Raw genomic sequence first — 16978 nt, forward strand, 5'->3', positions numbered from 1 at the left:
GGCAACAATCGAATGGGGAGATGCAAAATGTGAAACTGAGATTGCTGATGTTGGAGAAGTTCAATGAATCACTCAAGTGCTTTGGTCAATTTGTATTTGTTTTCTTTCTTGTAATCGTTGTAGTTGTTATTGTGAAATTAATGTGAAAGTATGATGAAGAGCAACATTTGTGGGCATTGGTACTTATGTTTTTGAGAGTGTTAAAATGGGATTGAAATGATTGGAGAAGTAATGGAATGTTTCCTTGGTTCATAACTTTGTTTCCGATTCTCTATGGTGTTTGTGTAATCCAATCAATGCATTTATATCCAGGAAATGGACAGCTCTTACCTAGACAAACTTACTAAATATTCATTGCAACCACACATTATGTTGGAATGCTCATATAAGGGATACTTCATTACCTATTTGCAAAACAAAGTAAATGGATTGGGAAATGGATGCACTCCATATTCATCATCCATTTCCCAATCCAATAACAACACATCCTGCTGACTCCAATTAACTAAAAAGGAAACTAAACATCATGTTGAATCCAAATAAGAAGAAGAACAAACCATCTCTTTCCCAATCTATATCACAATCCATAGGTCATTACATCCATATTGAATACATAAACAAAACAACCTGTTGAATCCATGAACTAAACATCCATATCACAATCCATAGGTCATCCTACATTAATGTCAACTACCAAAATAAACTTCCATTACCTAAAGAGAATTAAACACACATTCCATAAAACAAACCCAAATTTCTGTCTTGTTCCTCAAATACAATATATTCATTCCCAATGTTTGAAATAAACAACAACTACTCTTCATTTATTCCTATTTTCTAATTTTTTTGCTTTCCTCCTTGCAATCTTGGCAGCCATTCTGTCCCTTATCTTGTCTTCTGGACACTCAGTTGTGGTTATATTAGATGCCTGTGATCTAGTAACTCTCTGAGAGCTGCATGCCTCCTCTTGGGTCTGGGTCTCACTTCTTGTTTTTCTCTACATAAAAATGAATTTCATCAGTTAAAACCCTAAGTAATGAAAGATGCTCAAATACAGTTGTTGAATCAAAATTATACCTTCACACCAGTTGTTCTATTACTAGATCCTCTCTTTTCCTTTACTGATTCTCTCTGGACTTTATCCTATATTAGCATGAAATTAAACCTCATCAGTACTTCATGGCTCAGATAAGCATGCATTATAGGATAAAAAAATCCAATAAATATACTTGCACAACAGCCTTAGTTCTACTACTAGATGCTCTATTGTCCTTAACTAGTGATCCTTGGCCTTTTTCCTATAATAGCATGAAATTAAACCTCATCAGTACTTCATGGCTCAGAATAGCATGCTCAAACATAAATATAGGATAAAACATTAAGAAATTATACCTGCACAACAACCTTAGTCCTACTATTAGATGCTCTCTTGTCATTTACTGGTGCTCTCTCACATTTCCTCTTATTGTGGCCCAACTGCTTGCAGTTGTCACATCTGACAGTTCGACTCCTCTTTCTGAATTCAGCAGCATGAGTCTCATCTTGTTCCCTTCTTCTATTGACATGGGGTCTACCAGGCATCCTTTTCAAAGGAGGAGGTTGCACTACATAGTTCATAACATCTTCTCTCAACCCATCCAGAGCAGGAAGTGGGGCAATGAACCCAGAGTATGTTGCCATATACTTCTGCATATTGTAATATGCATCACAATATGTCTCAAGCAATTTCCTTTTGTGTAAGATAGCTGCTGCTGCATGTTTGCATGGCATACCAGTAGACTCCCATACTTTGCAACAACATGTACGATCTTTCAAATTGACCACACATCTACTTGCAAAGTTGCCGGTCACCTCATACTGAAAGTCATCTGCTAGTAGAACGTGAAAGATCCTAGACTCTTCTTGGACCTTGTTTAACTTGCTTCTAGCTTTTGGTGTTAATGTATCATGATAGGTGCACCCCCTTGAATACATTTTGTAAAATCTGTCCATTAGTTTGCTCCTCAAGTTTGCTCCTTAATTCATCAACCAATATGAGAATTGATTTGTTCTTCTGATCTGTAATCCAGTTGTTGTAGGACTCACTCATATTATTTGTAATATGATCACTTCTTGCTCTATTGTCAAAAGTATGTCTAACCCACATGTTTGGCTTATTTCTCATCAACCACAGATAGGCATCATTATCAATCTCCTTGACTGCATTGATTTTCCTTTCAAACACAATTGGAGTGTAGGATCTCGAGGCTGCCCAAAAATGATTCTTCAATAACAATCTAGGAAATTTTTTCCTAAAATTTTGGTATAAATGCCTACTGCAACACCTTTGATGTGCATGTGAAAAGGTTACAGTAATGGCATCTGGCAGTCCCTACAACATATAAAAACAGAGAGTCAAAGTCAATAATTTATGGGTAATCATTTGACAAAAAAATTGAATAAATCCATAACTATGAACTTAGATTTTTTACCTTCTGTCTATCTGACATAAAGATCAAATCATTTGTACCATTGTGGAGAGTCTCTGCTAACATCTCTAGGAAAAACAACCAGCTACTTTTGCATTCAACCTCTACTATTCCATATGCAACAGGATATAATGAGTTGTTCCCATTAACAGAAATAACTGATAATCCCCTCCATATTTTCCTTTCAGATGGCAGCCATCAAGTCCTATAAAAGGTCTACATCTCCTCAAAAACCCTTCACTGCATGCTTTGAAGTAAACAAAAAGCCTCTTAAATCTTGGATTTTCAAACATGTCTTGCCTGTTATCATATTTGAGAATGAGCATGGTTACCTTCATTGATTTTTTCAGCAATTCTTTTTGCCCTCCACAACTTCATGTAAGTAATTGTCAGACCATATTCCCTAATCAAAAAATTCATTAAAGGTTTCACTTTCATTTCCGGGTCATTCTTCAGTAGAGGAGTAATGGTCTCACCTATCCATCTACAAGTGGCATCCTTATTTGTACTCAACTTTGCACATGTATATAAACCATTATATGACTTCACCATAAATGTTTTACCATCTTTAGCAAGGGAGGCATATATTCTCCAAGGATACCGAGAACTTTTACACAAGGCAAACACTTTATGTTTCTCATTCTTCCTTCTCAAAACCTCAATACTCTCTTCTCTTGCATATTTTTTGAGGGCCTTTCTAAATGCATATACATCAGCAAACATATGACCAACATCAAAATTTATTTTACCTTCAACAGCAATACCTTGTGCAGGCCCCAAAAACTTTTCAGAGTCATAGTTAGATAACTCACATGGAGGAACAACCTCTGTGCTATAATCAACCATCAAACCATCAATCTCAGTTGGAACATCATCACCATCCTTACCCTCATCACTCCCATCATCATTCCCCTCATCACTCACCTCATTACTGAGTTGTGTCCAATCTAAATCATTACTTGAAGAGTTAGCAGATTGCAAAGAATCACTCCTGGTAACACTCCTGGTCAGAGTCTTAGTAGCACTCCTGGTCAGAGTCCTAGTAGCACTCCTTGTAGGAGTCGTACTAGCACTCCTGGTCACCCTCCTAATAGGAGTCTCACCAATATCTGTAGTTTTTTTCAATCTACTACTAGTTGCAAAGCTTGTACTAGTAGCTTTTCCACTTGGTTCAGTAATACTCTTGGTCTTTGCAATTGCTTTTTCATGATCAGGATACTTGGCATCGACAGTACCTCTGGCAATAATACTACCATTACCATCACTACTACCACTGTTGCTGGCATTTGAAACAGCCTTGCATACACCACCACCCCTTCTGACATTATGCTTTGCCCTATTACACCAAACACTATCTCGTAGCAAAGGAGTTTGACCATAATCATCAACTATGGAATCAAATTCCACTTCCATATCTCTTTGCCTTTCCTTTTCTCTTTGACTTTCTCTGTACACTATACTGTTGGGAAATCCATTTACTGTATAAGTCTCACTGTCAAAAGGACTTGCTTCAACATCATAAACATAGAAATTTATGTCATCCAAACCATGAGAAGTAAAATATTGATACAGAGTGTTATCATTTGTCACTTCCACTTCACCCTGTCTTCAGATTATACTTCTGACCTTGAATTTCACATTATGTACGTCCTACAGGAACATGGTCAATGATTGAATTATAGATGTCAAAGGCCATGTCCACATACCCATATCTATCTGGGTCAAACCATTTTCTTTTCACTATACCATTCCAGTGGAAATAAATTGGATACTCCATACTCAGTGCTGGACAATTGAGGAAAAAAAACATAATACATTAGAGGGACACCCATCAAGAATATCATATTCAATAGAGAATACAGTTCAAATTTAGAATAAAAAGCAATCATCACAATGATATCTACAGTACAAAGAGAAAATTTAACCACAAATGACCAAAACATAATACAACCTGCAATGAAACCCTTTATGATCCCACCCTTTATGACCCCTATTCAAGAACAAAGAACTGTACCTCCTCAAATGGCCAAAACAGAATATCATCTGTGTCTATCCCCAAAAGTACATGACATACAGAATATCCATCTGATGAGATACTTGGATTAGCCATATGAATGTCTTGTTGACATTAGCCCATATTGCATCATTCATGGCACTTGTCTATGAATTATTCTTTTGGAGGGTTGGGTCTATGGTTAGTTTCAATATACAAGGATGGGTTTTGAGGGTATCAACCTCCCCAGACTTCTGTCAACCAACCGATATTTAAGGGTTTTGAGGTCATAGATCAGTCTATGGATCAGTCTATGAACTTAGATATTTAACAGAGGAGCCTCAAAATAGAATCAATTCATATAATGTAAGTAAATCTAACTTAGATAATATAATAGAGTTGTCTAATTCCATGGTTGGCTTGTTATTGTAGATAGAACTCCCTCCATTTCCCTTTTCAATCCTTTCACCAAAACCCACATTGGGCTTCCACCCTTGTCCCCTAACTCAAAAGGGTTTGAATGTTTGTATAAGATTGTGATGTCATCAAGTTCTAATTCATCTGATTTCATGGCCATAGCCATAATTGAGGATCGTAAAAGATTTCATTTTTTTGGTTGGAGAGATCGTATGAAACTAGCATTTAGCAGATGTGGAGATAATAGATGGACTTCATTGAATATAAAAAAGGATTTGAGTTTTTTACCTCCCCAGACTGATCGAAGCAAGAAGCAATAGCGGCAAGCCTTGCGAAAGAAGCACGACAGAAAGCAGAGGTTGCAGGTACTTTTGTGGAGACCCTTTTGAAAAAGGCAAAGGATATTTGTTCTGGGTTGTCCTGGCAAAAGCTGAGTTCCCAGATTTCCTTGACCATTCAGAAGAAGCCTGATGAGGATGAAATTGAGCAGAAGCCGAAACTGCAAATCACCATTAGAATGAAATTACTATTTTTTCTAGGTTAGGGTAAGAAGAGATAGAGATTCAGTAAGGTTAGAGTTTTCTTACCTGACCGGCAGTATGCTCACAAGGGTGCATGGTTTACTTCATCAACTCCGGCGACTGCAACTCGCCATAAGGACTGGATCAGAGTGGAGAGTGGAGAGTTGAGGGCGAAGGATAGATAGAATTAGGTGATAGCTTTTCATTTCGGATAGTAAAGGGTAAATAGGTCACTTCACTACACCTAAAGGGTACTTTAGGTATTTAGAAAATAATTAACCCAAGCTAACGGTGACTGACTAATGGACGGGGCTACTTGAAAGACATGGTAAACTATAGGGGGTGTTCAAGTAATTGTTTCAAACGTTGGGGAGTCTACGTAATTAGGCTATAGTACAGGGGGTGTCCAAGTAATTTACTCTATAAAGATTAAATTTAACTTTTGGGTCCTTCTAGGCGTCACTATACCTAGTGATATATAACGTTTCATTATTTATCACTTGGCATTACATAGATTAGTTCATGTGATGGAGGACATCATCTACAATTCAATAACCAAAATTTACTCCAAAGTAAGCAAGAAAAGTTGCTCAAATTTTGATTCAAAGTTTTTGGTAAAATATCAAAATGCCATCAAATAGAGATGCATATAAAATACAAAATGACATCTTTTGTAATTTTTGCTACTTTTTCTATTCATTTTGAGCTGAAATTGTACCAATGAGATGCTTGTCTGGTCCTTTATCACATGGACTAAACCATATACTACTACTACTACAACAGGGAAGATAGTGAAGCTTTATACTTCACTACGCATAGTGACGAGAAAGAAAACCCTGGGAGATATATGCCGATTTATCTAACTGTTTTAAAGAGCGTCAAGTTCTATTGATTTTGTAAGAAGAGGGAGGATTTTTTCCCTACAAGGCTTAATACAATTTCCACCACTATGAATTTATAAGAGAGAGAGAGAGAGAACCCTTTAGGAAAGCGTTTTCCACACCCACGGTCAAGTGAGAATCTCTAAACCAAGGGGTTTGAATGATATTGAGAGGGAATTGGGGAACACTGAAAGGGTATTATCGATTTCATATAATGGAGTAATAATGAACCTAAATAGGTGGTTGAACTTGAACCCTATACTCTATAAAGGAAAACTTTCACCAAATCTTTATGTATAGTACTTAGGCTAAAAGTTTCGTGCACGGTTGCACACAAAACATTAGATAAGAGCTTGAACCCTTTCCTCTATCATTTATAGGAAATTTTATATGACTGTATCTAAGCTTGGGTTCAACATACAACTGTGATAAGGGCGTCTGGACTCACTATTAGATTGTGTCCCAATCAAGAGATTGAATACCAAATGATGTCTTCTAAAATCAAATTGACACTATGTAAGCCTCTATAAAATTCAAAAGAGCTTCAAATGAAAGATCACTAGAATAAGAATGCATAGATTATATATGGTTAAAAATGATTTGATTTAGTTGATTTAAATCTTGTGAAAAAGACTCTGTCCAAGAGTGTGGCCTATCGCCAGCACTCTCATGAGTCTATCTCTCTCCTTCTCATATGAAAAGACACCTCTGCCCCCTTATTTTGAGGAGGAGAGAGATAGACACATGGGAGTGTGTCCTATGGACAAAAAACTACTTCCCTTAAATCTTTTAGGTGGAACCAATCCATATGTTATTCCTGTCCTCTAATCATGGGACAAAGGACAGAATTGTTAAGAGCCAAAGATTGGTGTACACAATCCCATTATATATAGTTTCATAAGTATCATAAATTTAATTTTACATATTCTCTCCGAAGGAAGATTAAAAAAAAAAATTCTCACAATGTATTTTCAAATTTTATTGTGAGCTTGATAGAAGTATATCATCCTTAATAGCGATTACTATCTATTTTAGCTATTCCCACAATAAATATTTCAAGATTTGGTTTTTTCTATAAATAAGGTTAGGGTTGTGGACCCTCCGAAGTCTATTTTATCCTGACCAAACATTAGGTTATATAGTGTTTGAATAAGAAAGGTCCCTTATATGCAATTATTTCTTAAATTTTTAGTCATTTGGATCAATATATAGGTTCCAAGCATTTTGTAATATAAGAGATCCCCTAGATATAAATCAATTAAATGTCAATTTTGGTGGCCAAAGTTGCCCACCATATATTTGCTTGTCCCACTTGTGAAGAGTAAAACATACTAGTTGTCCACCAAATTTGAAAACCAACTAAAACTACTAGTGACATGAAATAGATCCATGTATTTACCAAAAAAAAAAAAAATAGATTCATGCAACTAATGTTAATCTTGCATCGATTGTGAGTGGGAAAATCCTTTTCCTCATATACTTGTGAACACCTCTTATCAGATCAATTTTTTAAGATGGAGATTTATATGGTATCAAAGTAGGTTATGTTTGTCGATCAAGAGCTTGCCTTGTTGGTTCGCTTTTCCTTTGGAGAAACAGCGTCAGGAGCTTGATCGGTGGTTCAAGTCTCCTCAGTGACACCTAGTCCACATTTAATTGAATTCTAAAAAGTGGAGCCTGTTGGTACCATATTTGACCCCCCTTGTGGGTCCCCTCTTTGCCTTCTTGTGGGGCCATGATGGCCATTCCGCCCTTGAATTGCACCCCAAAAAAAAAAATTAGTTTACGTTTTGCCTTTTGCCTAGCTCTGTTCTCTCCTTCGTATTTTCATCCACGTAAACTGTGGTTCTGACTCACCTACATGTTCGGTCTTTTGAGATGGAGATTTACAACTAATCTCTATTGCATTTTCCATGAGTAACTAACTATTTGCGTAACGTAACCATTATCACTTTTGAAAAGAGCCAAGTCTCTATTTCATTTTCCACGAGCATCAATTTCTGTAACCTAACCATTATCACATTTGAAAAAAGTCAAGTCGAATCGATCCAATTTGACAATCATAACCACTGATTAATTCATCCTAATCTTAATTTTTGGTGCAACATATAAAATATTGTACCTGTTTTAGGCCAAGTTTGTTTTAGGTCTGATGGCAACCCATACTAAGGTGGTCCTTTCTTTACCTTTCATTTTTTCTGACACTTATGAAAATGTGTAATTCTCTTTATTTATTTATTTAGGGCAAAGGTTCTTTGAGCCACTAGGGTTTCTTACGTAGTCTCACATGAAACATTTTATTCATTATTTTTAGGAGTCTACCAAAAAAATATTTATTTTTAGGAGAGAAAAAAAAAAAAAAACAATTTAAATATTTCATGTGAGTGAGGCGTAGGAAACCCCGGTGATTTAGACAACCTTTTCTTCTCTAAGCCTTAGGCGTACAATTACAATGTGCCCTCCTCACATATATTATTTTATTATTTTTTAAAGGGAGGGAGAAGTAATGATTTAAAATAATAATGTGAAAAGATGTAGTGTATTTGCTTGCTCAGATAACCCTCTCTCATTTAATTTACCAAAAAAATAAGGATCGAGTATTCCTTAAGCCACGATGAAGGGTAATCCCTTTACTGTGACTTTCGGATGAACTGTAGAGGGCATCACACAATAAGCGGAGGGTATTTTCTACTTCATCCAATGGGCGGTGTTTTAGAACCCTAGGATGGTGGTTGAATCCTTTCTGTGCGGTGAAGAAAAACTAAGAAAAGGATCTTTGAGCCTAGGGCGCACACTACACCTCCTCGCATGATTACTATATTATTTTTTTTATTAAGAAAGTGAAAGAATGATTGAAAAGAATCATTGTGAAAGGATGTGAAAGGATGTAGAGTACCCTGCTTGCTCAGAGAACTCTTATATTTTATTCAAATCTTTCCAAATGCAAGTAGATGCTTGTACTTCCATCGAAGCCTGATTTTATTTGGGCATGGCATCTTGGGTCCGGATTCTCTACCCACATGGGGTGCCAACCCACATGGATCTCACCATCCATGAGGTGTGAGGCGCACTTCCGATAAACGATGAGAGTCATGTGAGGTGGCACCCCATGTGGGGGAGCTGATCCCAACTCGGCATCATCCATAGTTTCAACCCATTCCAATGTCGGCCTATAAAGCCTATGGTCCCACTAACGTGTGAGAGACTTTTGGACAATCTGATGGACTTGGTCCCCATATAAGCCGTCCAGACGAGGGTGATAGATATCTACCCGTTCATAGATTGTAGCCCAAAAAAATCAATAGATTGGTCATCACCAACACACCAATGAAGATATCGTGATTGTCTACGGTGCGCTGCCTGTACCGGCCATAGCAGTCCAGACACATAGCCTCATGCAATGTCCGCCTTACCCCTGCCGAGCACCTTGCCCGAGCAGAGGTAAAGCAGACATTGTGCGAGGCAATGTTTCTGGGCCGCTATGACCGCTATGTGCAGCGTGCCGTAGAGGATCTGAATTGCCAATGAAGTTGGAGTAATAAATATGTACCCTTCAATAGCTCCGCCAGGCCCATGAGGTTGCTTGCTGGGCCTGTGAATTCATTTTATGTCAGTGTATGGGAGTGTTTTAAATATATTGGGCTGCTGAAAGACAAGCCAGACCCACTTTGCCAATAGTTCTGTGATCCACAGTTCCAGGTCAGGTAACCTAAGTCCACCATAAGATAGAAGAGGAAAAGAAGAAGGGAGGAGCAATTAGAAATTCCTCATTATATGAGCTTCATTATCATGGTTTTTGGATATGATAACTAGTCAATTCGATTCCTCTACTTCCGCCTGCCCCTACTGCTGTATGCGACCCACACACAAGCAAGGCGGAATGTACTGCCTTACCCCTGCCCGAGCTAGGGTAAGCCAGTACTTTCTACTGCGCTTGTGTGTGGGGGCGCACGGCAGTACCAGGCAGGCAGAAGTAGAGGAGTCGGATCCGATAACTAGTAGGAAGAGGGTTCTCCATGATGCCAGTATGAGGCTTTGCATATGCATGTCACACCAATGGTGGTGTGGAGAATGGTATCATTCACATGGGGTCTACATGATCAGAGTAAGAGAGAGAAAATAGTAAAGAATCCTATGTAAGAGGGAAATAGTATTCTCACATCGTTGCAATTTTTTCCCTTAACTAATAATAGTTGTCATTCACGGATTAATAAATTGGAATCAGATCAGCCAAATCGATTGATTCGAATCAGAATCGATTGAGGCCGATCCTGATTCCAGTCGTTTCGAATGGGCCGATCCATGTATAGTATATAGGGCTACAACCGATTTTGGCCAATTCCCAACCAATCTGATAATTGGACCCGATCTATAACCCGATTCCAAGTTAAATAAGCTTGTTGCCATGACATATTTCAACTATACTAGTTGGGTTAATTTTTTTGGGCGGTAGTATTGATATAAAATAAAACCGAATTATTCCGAAATCACCCTAAATTTTGGGCATTGTGAAATAGAAACTTTAAGAAACATCGGCAAAAAATATGTGGGAAATTTTTGGGCCTAATCTGGAAATTTGCAAAGGATAGAGAGAAAATGTTTTTGATGAATGGGTTGGTGAATTATGGAAGAAAGAACCTGTAGATGTAAAGATGGATGTCGATCCAGGGCTTGCTCTGGTGGTTCAAGTCTCCTTAGCGATACCTAATCCACATTTATTTGCTTTCCAAGAAATGGAGCCATTGGGGACCATATTTGACTCCATGTGGGTCCTATCCTTGCCTCCTTGTGGGGCCCTGTTGGAGTTGATGACTGATCTAGCAAAAAATTGCACCCAAAAAAAAATAAAATGAATAACGCTGGATAGATGGGGTTCCCTTTCCAAGGACCACACTTCAGTGTAAAAATAGAAGTTTAAATCCCATTTATGAGAGATGGGGTTCCCTTACCAAAGACCACACTTTAGTGTAAAAATAAAAGTTTATATCCCATTTATATTGAAAGACATAATCAATATTTCCCAAAATAACTCTGGAATTTAAACTCCATATGATAGAACTAAGGCTTTGCTCAGAAAAGGCCACTGAATTCCATCAATGCATTGGAGAGATCAATTTTTAAAAGCAAGGCCTGATTCATTTTGGCATGGTAAGGGCAAGAGACCTTTAATTGGTTCTCTGTCTAAGAGTGTGGCCCATGCCAGTACTCCCATGAGTCTATCTCTCTCCTCCCCATTTGAAAAGACACTTTTTTACCCCCTTGTTTTGAGGAGGAGAGAGATAGACACATGGGAGTGCTGGCGTAGGCCACACTCCCGGGCAAAAAACTACTTCCCATATTTTTTTTATGAGCAACCAAAATATGTTAATGGATAATGTGGCCGGTGAAAGCTTTGTATAATATGCCAACAAATTTCCTGGAAAATTTTTCTTTTTATTCAGTTTTTTCCTTGTGCTGAGCTTTTAATTGAAAATAGAATGGAAAATTTTCATTAAAAGATAGGACAAAATTTTCCTCCACCCATAGAAAACGGTTCACAAACTCCTCCTAGGGTTTAAGTATGTTCCAAAATACCCTCCCGATACCCATTCCTATCCTCTCCTGCCCCTCGGTGAATGGGATCTCATTCATCGTGGGTGGAGAGAAACTTGGTCCTAAAATCCAATAAATGCATCCTGAGAATCAAACAATACTGCCCAATTTTGCCGGAAAATGCACTTCCCTTCCCATAGATCTTAATCTTTTTGGGTCATGTCAAACCCTATTAAACATTAGATTCTTCTTTTGATGAGCTTGGGTAGATGGACTTGCAACCGCAGAGGCTTTACCCCATTGAAAAGTTTTTTTGAGGACGAAATGCATTCAATGTGGAGAACTATGGAAATAATTGATCATGCCCTTCTTGCATGTCATTTTGCAAAGACATTATGGTTTGGTAACACATTATCTTATATTGCCCCAGTTACGGATTCACAAAAACATACAAACTATGGATCCAGAATTGGTCGGCTTTGGGAGTCCATGGGAAGAAAATATACAAAGAGACCACTTTTCTCTGTAGTTTTATAGCTTAATTGGTATATCTGATGGGCGTGCAATGATTTTGTTTCAAAAGACATTCATTGTCTCTCGAAGATGTTATTCAACAAGCTTAGCGGGTCTTCAATGAATTTTGAAATTCATGCATCCCCCTACCATATACCACCCTAATTGCTCACATGTCATTACAAGAATCATCATGGAAGCTAGCCTCCTGTGAGAGGCTATTTAAAGGTTAATTGCGATGCATCCCTAGAATCAGATAGTTCTAATGGAGGTCTTGGGTTTATTTTTCGTGAAAATAATGGCAGATCAATACATGCTACTTTTGAACAGAGTATGTTTTCAACCATTCTCATCCGAAACAATGGAAATTTGGACAGACATCATTCAAGCTATCGAAGATAGTCTGGACCATCTAATTGTATAATCTGACAACAAAGTACTGATATCTCTTCTCACCGGTCCACCTATTATGGTGATCCCTATTATTCAAGACATCACTTATTTGGCATCTGAATTTAGAATTATGTACTTTTGCTTTTATTTCAAGGGAGATAAATAGTTTGGATGACTCCCTTGTTAGGAGAGCCTGGTCCCAAACATGTAGGAATGATTGATCAATTTCCACTCTATGATTTCTAAAAATTTATAATATAATTCGGAATCCATGAATACTACACTTTCTTATTAGTAAATCCTTGTTTATCAAAAAAAAAAAAATATCTTTATGAATTATATAACATGGAAGGAGAGTGAAGACGGAGGAGGGATTAGAAGGTTTGATATAATTAATGACATTAAATTACCAGTAAGAATAGATCCAGTTTCCAACCCAGACAAGAAATAAGTAATGATTTGAATCTGGAAAGGAGACACAGAAGAGGCCAAGAGGTCCAGGTGTGAACCCCACAAGATGACAATCCAGCAGGAACTCTTTACCTTTACAACTTGTATTGATCTATCATGGTGTGGTGTAGTATATATTCTAGACATATATACTTACCCAACAAAGTTAGCTAAACATACGGATTAGACGTTTGATTGGTTGAGAAGTACTTAAATCCACGACCAAACCTTTCCTTAGTTTTCTCCCTCAAACGTCCTTCTCCTTCTCACTCCAAGTCTGCAACTATATATCCCTTCAGAGCCATTCTCATTCATTGAGTTTTGGACCACCATCCATCACACCCCACCTCCAACTCGTCCTTGGCATCTTAAATTTAAATTTAAGGGGAAAATATAGGGACACCCCCTCAACTATGGCCTGTTTTCACGTACACCCCCTCATCTTTAAAATCTTTCAAACAAACCCCCTTATCTATTGAAAGTAAATAAATTAGTTCATCAAACTAACCGCCGTTAGTTTTAACGTTAGTTTTTAACTTTAATACTCACCCAATCAATTTTTAGGATTAAATTGTCCAAATTAAAAGTTTGAAGATGAAAATATCCTTTAAGGGTAAATACAAATCGTGCCTTTTTTTCCCCCTAGTCTCTCTTTAGACGTCCCTATATTTCCCCCCCTTTTTTTTCCATTCTCGTGATAGTAGTAGTACAATGAAAAGATCCTCCCGACTCTAGAATCCCATGTTTGACTTCGAGTCGGATAAATGATCAAGTGTCATGCCCATGGTCACTGTGCCAGCGTCGAACTACAATGAAATAGCTTGAGTTCACTTCGAGACTCGGATAAATGATTGAGTGCCACGCTCATGACATTGCGCCATTGACGGATTACAATGAAATTGCTGTGCCAATCTTGATTGACATCTGTCCCATCATCTGAAAGGTACCCAACAATCATGTGACGCTGATGAATTGATCGATAGGCCCCAACTTATCAGATAGGTAAAGATCAGAAACGATCGATTGTGTATGGCACTCTCGTTCAAGTATTTACCCCTAAAGGGTATTTTCATCTTCAAACTTTTAATTTGGGTAATTTGATCTTAAAAAAATGGGTGGGTGAATATTAACGTTAAAACTAATGGCAGTTAGTTTGATGGATTAATTTACTTACTTTCAATAGATGAGAGGGTGTGTTTGAAAAGTTTTAAAGATGAAGGGACTATATATGAAAACAGGCCATAGTTGAGGAGGTGTCCCTGTATTTTCCCCTAAATTTAATGGTCTCTGAAGGCCTATAGAGGTGATGTGGAATGACGTTTGTGTTTCATCATGACTGTTCGGTTTGAGTTCACACTTTTTAGGTAATTCTCCATCACCCTTTCCTTTCTGAGATCCCAAAATAAAACTCTCTGTCTTTCACACTAAAGCAAAGCATTGAAACAACATTAATTTGGAGAGATAGTTGAGATTTGACCTTACGTTTACAGGGCACAGGGCACAGGGCAGAGGGCAGAGGGCAGAGGACAGACGACAGAGAGAGCAGAGGGAGGGCAGAGTGCAGAAAACCTCTGGACAATATTATTGAAGGAAGAACTATCAACACAATAGGACATGGGAATTAGGAGCCCTGTGATAAATTTTGTATTGTTTTCTGAGAATTTAAGGGAGGGGACAAAAAGAACAGTCAATAAAATTGGTTGGGACTTCCCTGCCCTGAGAAATACCCATTTGTACCTTAAGTCCTAGGGTTCTGTTTCTGTTCTTTCTTTTTCTTTCTGTACGAGAGGGATGGTTGGCATTGGATGGGAGCAAATGGCCTTATTTTGGTTACCATCTGCAACTTGCAGATACATGGGTCTCACTGGTCAAACTCTAAAATTTAATTTCTTCTCTCTCTCTCTCTCTCTCTCTCTCTCTCTCTCCAATTTGCACCACCACTCAGTTAATTCCTTGCCTTCTATCTATAGTAACTCTTTTTTCACCCCTTCGACTCCCTCTTCACTCTCTTTCAACTTCCTATCTTAATTCATTAATTTCTTCGGTAGTGAAAGATTATTTACATTTAACATCTTGTGGGTAAAAATATTAAATGGCTTGAGGTATCGGATCAGATCGGTCGATTTTGATTGGATCAGATTGGTATCGATCGAGACCGATCTCGATACCAATCCTATCCAACTGTACGGATAGGGGTAAAAATGTATTTTTCTTTATAAGATAACGATCATACTGTGCACTAAATCCATGCTACCTTGACTCATGGATTTAGTGCACAATATCGGGTCGGGAATTGGCCATCCCAAAAATCTGATACGATATCGAATCAGATCGCCGATATTAGACAGAACTGCTCATGGGTTTCTTAAAAAACAGATGTTTTTGACATTTTTACTCTTAATTTGTACCGTTCTATCAACGAGGGGCTAAACTCCCCTCCCATTCTTGACCATGGAACACATTCACTGCATCAACTCTCCTTAGCTTTGAGCCATGAGCTCCTACATGGCCAGTGTACGAACAACCTGCTCTCATACCACTTAATGACGTCCAACCTAAAAACTCAAGCTTCAAGGTGGCAAAACCCTTCCAATATCATAAGTCAAACTACCGCACACTACTCTACCAATGTGGGACTAAACTCTCTTTCCACTCCTGGCCATGGAACACATTTACTGCATCAGTTACCAATATAGCATATACCGATACCTCAAACCATAGTTCTAGTGCCTTTATTTTATTTTTATTTTTGAAAATTATTCTAAAACTAAGTTATTATATTCCCTCCACCCATGATAAATACCATTCACCGCAGAGCAGGAGAGGGACAGAGACAAAAAGGGTATGAAAGGGTATTTTAGAACATACCAAAACCCTAGAAGGGGTTTGGGAACCCTAATATGGTCAATTGACCGTTTTCTGGAGGTGGAAGGAAACTTAATCTTATATTTAATGTCCTGGGATTGTCACTTAATTAAAGATATTTAATGTCCTAGATTTGTAACTTTGTCAGAGAGAAAGAGAACCTACAGACAAGAGTACAACCCGATAGAACAAACTATTAATTGTTCATTAAACCTTAAATGGGTAATATACAGTTATAATATTCGAGGTAAAAGGTATACTTCCCATCCACCTGACAAGTGATCAGAATTCCACCATGGCCTTGGCCCTTGAAGAAGGATCTGCTCATGAAGAGAAGAAAGCAAATACTCTTTAGACAATATATATATGGAGCTTACTTACGTTTGGAGTAGTTGTTAGCAGTTGATGATGATGGCAAAGATGATGAGATGAGACGCTTCCTTTTACTTCATTTTAAAGCTTTTAAGGCATGTGTTGTGTTCTTACTTCTCTTACTTTGATTGTTTTAAGCTTTTAACTCTAAAGACTGGAGATTTGACTAATCTGCGGGTCTGGTTGTGTGGAAGACTTGGAAGAGAGAATTTTTTTTTTATTTCGAATCCCAAGCAAAATAACACTCCAAACTAACTAAGCTCATAAACGGATCGGATTCGCCTTAGATATGGATCAGATGTGATTGAATCCGGGTATTTTTTGGTTGAATACGGATACCTCTAAATGGATTCAGATGCGAATCAAATTCAGATTTTTGACCATCCATTTACGTACATCTCTGTCTTGTGTAACCCGAACCTTTCTCCCCCTAGCGGATACAATTGACTCTCAATCCATATCTCTTAAATCACGATTATCTTTTCTTCATATTCTAGAACCTGTTGAATTTATTCAGATTTTTGTCGGAGTATTCGGATTTTTTTTCTGGATATCTCTAAACGAATACAGATG

This window comes from Telopea speciosissima, chromosome 10, assembly GCF_018873765.1.
Source record: "Telopea speciosissima isolate NSW1024214 ecotype Mountain lineage chromosome 10, Tspe_v1, whole genome shotgun sequence".
Classification (NCBI taxonomy): Eukaryota; Viridiplantae; Streptophyta; class Magnoliopsida; order Proteales; family Proteaceae; genus Telopea; species Telopea speciosissima.